This window comes from Mobula birostris, chromosome 7 (assembly GCF_030028105.1).
Source record: "Mobula birostris isolate sMobBir1 chromosome 7, sMobBir1.hap1, whole genome shotgun sequence".
NCBI classification, from domain to species: domain Eukaryota; kingdom Metazoa; phylum Chordata; class Chondrichthyes; order Myliobatiformes; family Myliobatidae; genus Mobula; species Mobula birostris.
In genome coordinates, this window is record NC_092376.1 from 55,666,562 (window position 1) to 55,679,853 (window position 13,292).

Below are 13,292 nucleotides of genomic sequence, written 5' to 3' on the forward strand. Positions count from 1 at the left end.
TGCATGCGAGAAAATTTTAGAAATGGGATAAGTTACAATTGACCATAGACTAATCCCGGCTTTGTATGTCCTTGAGGTAACAGGATATGTGGTTACATTTTTACTAGTGCAGACTTTCCATTGCAGGACATGTGTTGTTAAATGTCTGATACCTTAAAAGGTAGGAAGTTGCGCACAGCAATAGCAATAGTGGTTCTTATCTCTAGTGAGCAGCAGTTGCTTTAGAGATATTGTATTTATAGACTCTTTGGCAAAAGAATGTCAATCTGCTTAATTGCTAGTGTCATCTACTAAATGCGAAGCTTTGACAGTCAAATAAAGCAGTAGGTTTCTCCCCTTGTCTTGCTCGGTCATTCATTTGCCTTGGAATTGAAGACAGTTGCCGTCAATTTTGAGGTAAGGGTTGGCATTTCTCTCCAACTATACGTTTTCTGCCATAATTATTTTACACATTCATTCTCACCATTTCTGAAATTGAGAGCTTTCTCTCTCTGGAATCATTCAATTGAAATGTTAATGAATCAATAGATTCATTATAGCATTATAGTCAAGACCAGGCACTGAAAATAGATTAGCAGTTTACTGTCCTCTTAATTATTTCTTTTGTCATCTCCTATTTTTATCCCTGAAATGAATTCAGTGTTCCATCTGTATAAGGCTTTTCAAACAGATTAACTGACTGCTAGAATACAGTGTGTAGCTATCAGACTGTTATAATACTTGGTGATTATTATGTTTCTCACATTAAGCTATATTGGATAATGAAATACAAATAAGTTTGGGGAAATTATTGAAACATTTTGCAGTGTTTATGTACCAATATCAATTCATCACAAAATCATGATTCCATTGTTATTTTTAAACATCCCCTCTTTAGTTATTTTAGACTCTATTCTGCTTTTTTTTTCTTCAATTTTCTCCGCATCACTCAGGGAGACTCTGTCTTGTTGGGACTCAGTTCTATAGTGCCAGCAGCCCTCCCATGCTTGCACCAGCTGTATCAGCAAACTGCACGACTAAACCCAGGCAATAAGGGGAACTTCGCTATCATCCCTGCTTTCCTGAATGATTGACACAACATGGGTCATAGATTGTAACTAAAAGTTTCCAATAAAAGCACAAGATGCGGTAGATACTCAGAAAGTCAGGCAGCAGCAGGATCTGATCAATGGTCATTAACCTGAAATGATAACTGTCTCACAGCAAACATCGCCCAACCTGCTGATGATCTCCAGTATTTTCTGCTTTTATTCCAGATTTTCTGTATTCGCAGTGCATTTTTTGCGTTTGAGCTAGGATTTTATGCCTGGCACAGTACTATACCAACTTTGTCATTAATTACTACCTTTGTTTGTTATTATGCTTTGTGACAAATCACCTGAAGAATTGATTTTACTGATGTTTGTGTGATATTAATAATTGTTTCTGTTGAACACAGAGTAATACCAAAACCATCTCAGTCAATATTGCAAGATATAGTCAGTAACCTGGTTATATAAAGGTTCTTGAGAACAGTCCATAAACTATTTCTTTCTTTGTTAAATCAAAGTGAACAGTTCCATCCAAAACCAAATAAAAACCTATTGCCCAAAGTAGTTGGACCTCCCCTGTTTTTTCTGAGGAAGAAGAAAAAAAGTGGTGTACTGTCTGTAGAGCACTGGAGTGAGTATTTATTCACACATCTTGTGTGACTTGAGCTCACTGTTTTCCAATATACGAAGGCTTCTCAGTGAATCCCATACAATGTCAGACTTAAAATTCCACCACAGCCTTCTGCCATACTGTATTTGTTACTAAGGGTCATGAGAAATAAAATGCACAGAGGTACGTAGACATGCATGGAGATGAGCAACAGCATGCGAGGCATGCAAACTGCATTTGACGACTGACTTTCAAAAAATTTGGGGGTATCCTGTGACAGTTACCATAATGCTGGAAAAGGTGGGTCCAATGGGTCTGTTTAATTGCTTCCTTGTCTCTGCTTCCATCAGAATTCCCCCACCCTCTAGAACCACCATAGCACCACACTTTTGTCTGACTTCAGTCAACTTCACTTCACTCAACTTCACTTGCCCCATCACTGAAATGTTCCCACAAACTCTGGACTCACTTTCAAGGACTCTTCCTTCATCTCTTGTTCCTGATATTTATTGCTTCCTTCTTTCTGTCTTTCTTTTTGTATTTACACAGTTTATTGTGTTTTTCTCACTGGTTGTACACCCAGTTGGTGCAGGCTTTCATTGATCCTGTTATGGTTATTGGATTTATTGCATATGCCCACAAGAAAATGAATCTCAGGGTTGTATATGGTGACATATATATGCTTTGATAATAAATTTACTTTGAACTTTGAAAACACAATCCCTCTTACAGACATGTTGTCCAAATACTTATCCCCTCTTCTCAGTATCTGACTGCAACCTCCTGCTCATTAATTCCCAGCTTGTGCTTATTGACTCAACAAAGATAAGAGCCCATGGAAAGATGCTAATATGAATCCAGGGTTGGGCAACTGGCAGTAGGCAAATAGTGGAAATAAAATGAACCTTTTCTGATTGGCTGCGGTGACTAGTGATGTTCTGTAGGGGTCGACGTTGGGACCACTTCTTTCCACGTTCAATGATTTGGATGACGGAATTGATAGCTTTGTGGCCAAGTTTGCAGACGACTCAAAGTTAGGTGGAGGGGAAGGTGGTGTTTGAAGAAGCAGGGAATTTGCAGAAGGAATTAGGAATTAGGAGAATGGCAAAGAAGTGGCAGATGAAATGTAGTGTAGCGAACTGCATGATCATGCACTATGGTCAAAGGAATAAAGGTATAGACTATATTCCAGAGAGAAAATTCAGAAATAAGACATGCAAACAGACTTGGGAGTTGGTGGTAAGTAAGGCAAATGAAATGTTAGCATTAATTTCAAGAGGACTAGAATAGAAAAACAAAGATGTAATGCTGAGGCTTTATAAGGCATTGGTCAGACTGTACTTGGAGTATTTTGAGCAATTTTGGGCCCCCTATTTAAGAAGGAAAGTGCTGGTATTGGAGAGGGTCCAAAGGTCACAAAAATGATCCCAGGAATGAAAGGGTTAATGTATGAGGAGCATTTGATTGCTTTGCGCTTGTATTACCTGGAGTTTGGAAGAATAAGAGCGGGGGGATCTCATTGAAATCTATCAAACATTGAAAGGCCTGGATAGAGCAGATGTGGAGAGGATGTTTCCTATAGTGGGGGATCCTAGGACCAGAGGGTACAGCCTCAGAACAGAAGGACTTTCCTTTAGAACAGAGATGAGGAGGAATTTCTTTAGCCAGAGGGCGGTGAATCCATGGAATTTATTTCCACAGACAGCTATGGAGGTCAAGTTATTGGGGAAATTTTAAGTGGAGGTTGATAGGTTCTTGATTAGTAAGGGTGTCAATAGTTATGGGGATAAGGCAAGAAAAATGGGGTAACAGGGGTAATAAATCAGCTATGTTTGAATGACGGAACAGACTTGATGGGCCGCATGGCCTAATTCAGATCTTATGTTTTATGGTCTTATGAACTCCCACTGAATTAACTGACAGCCAATCAAATCCTACTAACTACTTAGCCCCAATCTGTACAGTTATATGCCCTCACTGCTAACCCACATACCCAAATCTAATTATTATTTTGACTACAGACGCTAGCCCTCAATATCCTATCGTATTCATTTATCATTTATCTCCAACCCAAAACAAGATTCCATCTCTGAATGTGACCACCATTGGAGGGCTACCTCAAACACCACTGAGTTTTTATGGTGAGGCCTACAGTTTTAAAATCAGCCTTGCATGCTCCAGCCAAAATGTAAGTCAAAATGTTTTAATTGAAGGGAAATATTTTAAAGATTTTAATTTTAAACTGTCTGACATAATTCTCACGTCTTTCTTGCCCTCTGTGGCCACTTTATTGTGCACACCTGTTCATTAATGCAAGTATCTAATCATCCAATCATATGACAGTAACTCCATAGAGGTTCATTTGTTGTTCAGACCAAATGTCAGAAAGGGCAAGAAATATGATCAAAGTGACTTTGACCATGGAATGATTGTTTGTGCCAGCCAGTGTGGTTGAGTATCTCAGAATCTGCTAATCTCCTGGAGTTTTCACACACAACAGTCTCTCAAGATTACAGAGAATGGTGTGAGAAAAAAAAGCATCCAGTGAGTACAATTCTGTGGTAAAAATGGCTTGTTAATCAAAGAGGTCAGAGGAGAATGGCCAGACTGGTTCATAAGATCATAAAATAGGAGCAGAAATAGGGCCATTTGGCCCATCGAATCTTTTCTGCCATTTCATCATGACTGATCCATTTTCCCTCTGAGCCCCAATCTCTTGCATTCTCCCCGTATCCCTTTGAGCTCTGACTAATCAAGAATTTATTAACTTCTGCCTTAAATATACCCAATGATGTGGCCTCCACAGTCGCCTAGGGCAACGAATTCACAGATTCACCACTCTCTGGCTAAAGAAATTCCTCCTCATCTCCATTCTAAAAGGACGCTTCTCTATTCTGAGGCTATGTCCTCTGGTCATAGAATCCCCCACCATAGGAAACAACCTCTCGACATCTACTTTATAAAGGCCATTCAACATTTGATAGGGTTCAATGAGGTCACTATTTATTCTTTTGAATTCCAGTGAGTAAAGACACAGAACAATCTAATGCTCTTCATATGACGAGCCTTTCAATCCCGGAATTATTTACGTGAACCTCCTTTGAACCCTCTCCAATGTCAGCTTTTTTGGATAAGGGGGCCCAAAACTGCTCACAATACTCCAAGTGAGGCCTCACAGTGCTTTATAAAGCCTCAACATTACATCCTTGTTTTTATATTCTGGTCCTCTTGAAATGAATGCCAGCGTTGCATTTGTCTTCCTCACTACCATCTGAATCTGCAAATTAACCTTCAGGGGATCTTTCACAAGGACTCCCAAGTCCCTTTGCACCTCAGATGTTTAAAATTTCTCTCCATTTAGAAAATATTCTACATTTTTACTTCTTCCGCTAAAGTGCACGACCATACACTTCCTGACACTGTATCCTATCTGCCACTTCTTTACCCATTCTCCTAATCTGTCTGTCTTTCTCTTCTTCCTCAAAACTGCCTGCATTTCATTTATCTTTGTATCATCTGCAAACTTTGTCACAAAGCCATCAATCCGTCATCTAAGTCATTGACAGAAACGTAAAAAGAATCGGTCCCAACGCAGACCCCTGTGGAACACCACTAGTCACTGTTAGCTAACCAGAAAAGGTTCCCTTTATTCCCACTCTTTGCCTCCTGCCAACCACCATTCTAGTATCTTTCCTGCAATAATATGGGCTCTTAACTTTTAAGCAACCTCATGTGTGGCATCTTGTCAAAGGCTTTCTCAAAATCCAGGTACACAACATCCACAACTTCTCCTTTGTCTACCCAGCTTGTTATTTCTTCAATGAATTCCAACAGATTTGTCAGGCTGTCACAATGGGGAGGGCATTGGGGGCAAGGGTGGACCCAAATACAAGACACAACTTGTGAGGTTAATTAAAATAAGTTTATTGTTTGATACCAGGAGAGCAAAGCAGAAGCAGGAATAGCGAACTGGACAAAGACTCAGGACTATGACTAGGCTGGGACTAGGGGTCTGGGCCAGGACTTGGAATTGGATCCAGAACTAGCGGCAACATGAAGAGGACACGGTATGGACTCCAAGCCAGAGACTGGGCAAGGACCCAGTACCTGGGTCGTGCCCCGGGCTCGGACCCCAGAAGCAGGCATGGACATGACATGGGTTAGGGAGAGGAGGAACATGGAAAAACAGAGCCTCGGTCTCAGGAGAGCAGGTACATAGAACCATGGACACATACACAGAACACAGAGTCGGGACCCCTCCTTGGGTACAGGACATAGGGCCAGGACTCATGAATCATGACCCCCTGCGGGGCAACGGCAAGACGGCCTGACTTACCACACGGGGGCGAGGACAAGACAAGACAAGATATGACCCCCCACAGGGCAACAGCAAGACGGCCAGACTTACCCCACGGAGGCGAGGACAAGACAAGACATGACCCCCCCGCGGGGTAACGACAAGATGGCCTGACTTACCCCACGGAGGCGAGGACAAGACAAGACCAACACGAATGGACACCAGACAGTACCTATCTAGCTCCGGTGATGGAACTAGACCGAAGTGCAGGCGAGGGCTGCAGACGAGGGCTAGAGGCGAGAGGGGCAGAGAAGGGATTCAGACAGGGGAGTAGGACAGGAATCACAGACTGCCAAGGCCAGGACTTGACTCGGAACTTGGGTCCGCCAGGACCAGGACTTGACTCGGTACTTGACTCGGTACTTGAATGCCGCCGGAGCCAGGACTTGACTTGGAGCCTCCGGGTAGTGGCGAGCTCTCGACTCGGCCCAGGAACAGTAGACAGCGGTTCTTGATTCCCTCCGGTGGGTTACCTGACGGACTCACCTCGGTGAGGAAACTTTGCAGGCTCGCTTTGGTGAGGTAACTTGACAGGGTTGCTCCAGTGAGGAAAGGCGAATTACCGGCACTCGCTTCGGGCGGAGACTAGGCTTGCTCCGGCCAGATGACATTGGCACGCCGTACCTTGGTGACTTTGCAGACGCTCTCGCCGCGAACAGCTGAAAACCAGAGAATATAAACTACCGGTTCAGCCAAGAGTAAATTGCCTCTAATCACCAAGGCCGAGGGACATGGGAAAACAGGGAACCAAAGGGAAACAGGGAGTCAACGGTCTGGATCGTAACATAAACAAAGTAAGTTTAAAGGGACCCCGATCCGGACCATGACACAGGCAAGATTTCCCCTTGAGGAAACCATGCTGAATTCAACTTATTTTATCATGTGTCATCAAGTACTCCAAAACCATAGCCTTAACAATCTACTTCATCATCCCAATCACTGAGGTCAGACTAACTGGCCTATAATTTCCTTTCTTCTGCCTCTCTCCCTTCTTGAAGAGTGGAGTGACATTTCCAATTTTTCAGTCCTCCAGAACCATGCCAGGATCAATTGATTCTTGGACGATCGTGACTAATGCCTCCACAATCTTGTCAGCCACCTCTTTCAGAACCCTGGAGTGTACACCATTTGGTCCAGGTGACTTATCTACCTTCAGAACTTTCAGTTTCCCAAGGGCTTCTCCCTAGTAATGGCAACTTCATACACTTCTACCCACTGACAGTCTCGAACTTCCGGCATACTGCTGGCGTCTTCCACAGTGTAGACTGATGCAAAGTACTTATTCAGCTCATCTGCCATTTCTATGTCCCCCTTTACTACCTCTCCAGCATTGTTTTCCAGTGGTCCGATGTCCATTCTTGCCTCTCTTTTACACTTGATGTATCTGAAAAAACTTTTGGTATCCTCTTTAATATTATCGGATAGCTTACCTTCAAATTTCAGCTTTTCCTTCTTAATGACTTTTTAGTTGCCTTCTGTTGGTTTTTAAAAACTTCCTAATCCTCAAACTTCCCACTAATGTTTGCTCTATTATATGCCTTCTCTTTGGCTTTTATGTTGGTTTTGACTTCTCTTGTTAGCCACAGTTGTGTCATCTTGCGATTAGAACACTTATTCCTCTTTAGTATGTACATATCCTGCGCCTTCCAAATTGCTTCCAGAAATTCTAGCTATTGCTTCTCTGCTTTCATCCCTGCCAGTGTTCTTTTCCAATCAACTTTGACTAGCTCCTCTCTCATGCCTCTGTAATTCCCTTTACTCCACTGATACATCTGACTTTAGCTTCTCCTTCTCAAATTGCAGGGTGAATTTTATCATATTATGATCACTTTCCTCTAAGGGTTCTTTTATCTTATGAGCTCTAACCAATTCTGGTTCATTGCACAACACACAATCCAGGATAACTGATCCCTACTGAGCTCAACCACAAGCTGTTCTAGAAAGCCATCTCGTAGGCATTCTAGAAACTCCCCCTCTTGGAATCCAGCACCAACCTGATTTTCTCAATCTACCTGCATATTGAAATCCCCATGATGATTGTAACATTGTCATTTTGGCATGCAATTTCTATTTCCCAATGTAATTTGTAGACCACATCTTTACTACTGTTTGGGGATCTGTACATAACTCCCACCAGTGTGTTTTTACCCTTGCAGTTCCTTAGCTTTACTCACAATGATTCGACATCTTCCAACCATTTGTCACTTATTTCTAATGATTTGATTTTATGTTTTACCAACAAAGCCATGCCAACCCCCTCTGTCTAAGTGCCTGTCTTTTCTATACAATGTCTATCCTTGGATGTTAGGGCCCAATCTATAATCTTCTTTTAGCCATGATTCAATGAAGCCCACAAAATCATTCCTCTCTATTTCTAACTATGCTACAAGTTCATCTACCTTATTCTGTATAGTGCACACATTCAAGTATAACACCTTCAGTTCTGTATTCATCCTTTTCGATTTTGTCTGTCTTTTACATTGCAACTCATCCTGTTGACTGCAATTTGCCCCATCACCAGCCTGTCCTTGCTAGCAGTCTCACTACACATTGCCTCTGTTCGTAAGTCAACTACCTCACCTTCAGCAGGATCACTCCGGTTCCCATCCCCCTGTCAAATTAGCTTAAACCCTCCTAAACAGCTCTAGCAAACCTGCCCGCAAGGATATCGGTCCTTCTTGGGTTCAGGTGTAACCCGTCCCTTTTGTACAGTTCATACCATCCCCAGATGAAATCCTAATGAGCCATAAATCTGAACCACTGCCCCTGGACCATCTCCTCAGCACACACATTTACCTGCCAAATTATTCTATTCTTACCCTCAGTGGCGTTTGGCATGGACAGCAATCCAGAGATTACTACCCCAGAGGTTCTGCTTTTCATGTTTCTACCTAGGTCCCTAAAATCTCTTTTCAGGACCTCCTCACCTTTTCTACCTATATCATTGGCACCAATATGTACCAACACCTTCTGGCTGCTCACCCTCCACTTTTACAATGTGTGGACCCGATCTGAGACATTCCTGACCCTGACACCTGGGAGGCAACATACCAACTGGGTGTCTCTATCGAGCCCACAGCATCTCATCTCTGTTCCTCTAACTATGGAATCTCTCATCACCAATGCAGTCCTCTTCACCTCTCTTCTCTTCTGAGCCACAGCACTAATCTCAGTGCCAGAAACCTGGTCACTGTGAAGTCCCCTGGTAGCTCATCCCTGTCAACAGTATCTAAAGTATCTACTTATCATTGAGGGGAACGGCCACAGGTGTGCATTTCCCTCCTTCTCCTGACAGTCACCCAGTTACCTACCCCCAGCAACCTAGGGGTGACTTCCTCCCTGTAGCTCCTGTTTATCACTTCCTCATTCTCCGGTATGAGTCGAAGGTCATCGAGCTGACAGAAAGGCAACAGTTACTCAAATAACCATGTGCTATAACAGTGATGTGCAGAAGAGCACCTCTGAATGCACAACACGTTGAAACTTGACGTGGATAAGCTAGAGCAGCAGTAGAATGGGTTCAATTGTGGCTCTTGCAAGAAGACAAAGCTCAAGGTTGTATACTGTATACATACTTTAATAACCGTACGTTGAACTTTGACTGCCAACATACTCTCATTGGCTAATGTATTGGGTACGGTTATTAATTATCAGTTAACCATTTTCTAGGAATGTTGAGTGAAGGAGAAGCATTGGTCAGGACATCAGGGATAGCTCCTTTGTTCTTCCTCAGACCAGTACCAAGGTTTCATTTGCATTTTCCTAATCCTGTCAAGGTGGATATTTGATGGATGTTTTTTCCTTTAGGAGAATCTCGAAGATCACTGCTGAGAAATAAGGCTTGTCCATTTAAGACGAGCATGAATTGATTTTTTTCTCTCTCTCAATTGGTAATAAGACTTCGGAACTATTTTTGTCAAAGATTGGTGGAAACAGAATCCATGAATATTTTTTAAGCCAGAGTTAGATAGCTTCTCCATAAGTGAGGGGGGTTAAGCACAGTGAGAGAGGAAATGGAGAGTTAAGGTTTCATTCAGATCAATGTACTCTTGTTGAATGATGGAGCAGGCTTGAGGGGGGTGTGTTGTTTCTAATTCATATATTCGTATTGCGCTCCTTGACACCCCTGACAGTGCAGAACTTCCTTTGTACTGAAGTGCCAGTCTGGATACTCTAGCTAAAGTCACCCCGCTGAGTCCATACCACCCATCAAAGACCATTGACACTAATCCTACATTTCATTCCATTTTACCCTCCCCACATTCCCATCTATTCCACAGCACCCCCTCCCCCCCATATTCTTCAATTCATCTACACGTTAGGGGCAGCTTACGGTGTTACAATGCATGACTACCAGCTCACACATCTTTAGGATGTAGGAGGGAACTGGATCACCCAGAGCAGATCCATGCAGTCATATGAAGAACGTGCAAATTCCATTCGACAGCACAAAGGTCAGGAATGAACTCAGGTTGCTGGTGTTGTTCTAGCTGTGCCAACCTGTCTGGACCCATAGTTTCTGGAGTCCAGAGAATCGTGAATTCACAAGTGTGCCTATGGATGTTAAATAGTCCAGTGATCACAGTGCACTCAAGGACATCTCATCCACCATCCCCAGAACAAGCAACCTTCCTGACCATCACTATTTCTCAGAAGGAAATAGGAGATAAAATGAGTAAGTACAACAAGGAAATAGCTGAAATAAACATACCTAAGGATAGTTAGAGATGTTTTTAAGAAAGTATAAATTAATGAGATTAACCATACTTGGCCCACGTGGATAACTTCCATGATTTTACCAGTGGCGATAATGTTACCTACCTCTCTTGACCACTAGGAGGCAGTGGCTACACTTAATACAGTGTATCATCACCTGTTGTGCTATTATTGGCAAGCTGTCCTTTTAAATATGGAACAAGAAGTCCTATAGGGAAATGGAAAGTTCAAACCAGAATTAGATTCTGCACTGTCTCAGTACATACCAGCACACTTCACAGCATCTACTTTGTTGGCTAATATCAGCCTGAAATGTTGGATCTCCTAGGGGTGCATGAGTTGCAATTTGCTTTTTTTTTGTTTTGATGATTGATTTAATGAAATCATTATAAAATGACTTTCAGCTGCTGCAGAACTTTTTTTCTCTGCATAGCAAACAGAAATTAGTCACAAAAGATATTATTCAGTGTATGAAAGAAAAAGGTGAACTCTGGCTCAACTTAAAAGCTACTCTGTTTCAAATTATAAACTGCTAATGCAATTTTGGGCCAGAGTTAGAGAATCACGTGCAGAGGTATTGCACTGAGAGCAAGGAACCCTTTTAGCTATGTTTCATGTTGTTGGGTATCACCCGTTTCTGAGGGTCTGTGGGTTCTCTCAGTGTTGGTTTTAACCTCAGTGGTTAATGATGGAATGTTTCCCTGCACAATACCTAACTATCTGTCTTGGACTGCTTAATAATAATGAATTTTTGTAGGTTGTTTCAACTTAACAGCATGTTACGCTGCTGCTTTTGAGTCTTACAGCACAGAAACAGGCCCTTTAACCCAGCTTGGCCGTGGTGACCGCACAACATATGTCCAACTTAGCCTCATTTACCAGTATTTGGCCCATATCCTAGTGAATCGTTTCTACCCATGTCTTTTAAATATTGCAATTGTATCCGCCACCTCTACCACCTACTCTGGCAACTCATTCCATATACTCACCACCTTCTGTGTGAAAAACTTTCCCCTCAGATCCGTTTTAAATCTTTCCGCTCTCACTCTACCCTCTAGTTTTGGACCAGCCTCTACCCTGGGAAGAAAACCGAGCATCCACTTTGTCCATGCCCCTTGTGATTGTTTCTGTAAGGTCATCCCTCATCCCTCAGACCCCCGCCCCCTATACTCCAAGGAAAATAATCCCAGCCTATCCGGCCTCTCCTTGTAAGACAAGCCCTCTGGTAACATCCTTGTGGATCATTTCTACATCTTTTCCAGCTTTATGACGCCCATCATAGAGCTGAATGACCAGAACCGTGCTCAATACTCTAATGTCATCTCACCAATGACGTACTGTTGTACCACGATGTCCCAACTCCTGCACTAAGTTCCTTGGCTGATGAAGCAAGCACGCCAAGTTCTATCTTGTCTATCACTCTGTCTAGCTATGCTGCCGTTTTCAAAGTTCAAACTTCAAGGTACGTTTATTATCCAAAAGTATGTGTGCCGTATGCAAAACTGAGATTCATCTTCTCACAGATAGCCACGAAACAAAGAAAAAGATCAAACCCCCAACACATGACAAAGAACAAATTGCGCAAACAGTAAAAAATGAGTGAAAAACACAGAATTTAAAACATCAAGCCAAAAAGTAATTGAAACAGTCCTGGAATATTCAGTTTAGTTCAGTTCAGTTCAATTTAGCACCGTGTTGTTTGTTGACTGCTGGCCGCAGAGCCGGTTCATCCCGATCAAAATCACACAAAATAGTAACAAAAATGGAGCAACCAGAAACCAGAAACACATCATAATGTGATCTACAGAGTCCAATCCACAAACCACATCAATTAAACCTTGCCCACGACCCAAGACTCCACCAGCATCGAACGAGAGTGAGAGAGTGATTGAACACAGGCGGCACCTTACTCCGGGAGCAGTGAGTGAGAGTGAGAGAGAGGCTGGTCAAACACAGCAGGAGGTGCTGAACACCTGCTCACCTTCCGCTCTCACCCTCATTGATTTCAATCTTCCTTGTCGATGCTTTAATTGACAAGATCAGCAAGAAATGGAATCAATCATGGAACTATACATGTATAACCTTCAGGCTTTATGTTTTCCAACGCTCTCCAGGGTCCCAGCATTCACTGTATAAGTCCCACCCTGGCTTAATATTCCAAAATGCAACACCTCACACTTGGATGTGTTAAATTCCATCTGCCATTCCTTGGCTCAACTCCCCAGTTCATCTAGATTCCATTGTAATCTTGGATAATATTCTTCACTATCAACAACACCAACTTACTGACCATGTTAATGATATTGTCATTCATAATGTTAATATAGATGGCAAATAACAATGAACCCATCACTGATCCTTATGGCCACCACTGGTCACAGGTCTCCAATCTGAATAACAACCCTCCGCTATTGACCTCCCTCTTTCTCCATTCACTAAGCCAACCTTGTCTCCAATTGGCTAAATCACCTTGATTTCTATGTGATCTAACTTTCCAGACTTGCCTACATTCGAGACCTTGTCAAAGACTTTTCTAAAGTCCATATAGATTTTACCAGTCCCTGCCCCTTCAAATGCT

The 13,292-nt window shown here is 42.5% G+C and overlaps 1 protein-coding gene across 2 annotated transcripts in view; it reads left to right on the forward strand.

Moving 5' to 3' along the window:
- The first annotated feature begins 224 nt into the window (after positions 1 to 224).
- LOC140200217 (four and a half LIM domains protein 2-like) overlaps positions 225 to 13,292 on the forward strand; it is a 55,708-nt gene continuing 42,640 nt past the window's right edge. For both annotated transcript variants that reach the window (XM_072263210.1, XM_072263209.1), the window contains exon 1: positions 225 to 396. The gene's annotated coding sequence lies outside the window, so the exon portion shown is untranslated. The remainder of the gene's footprint in view (positions 397 to 13,292) is intronic.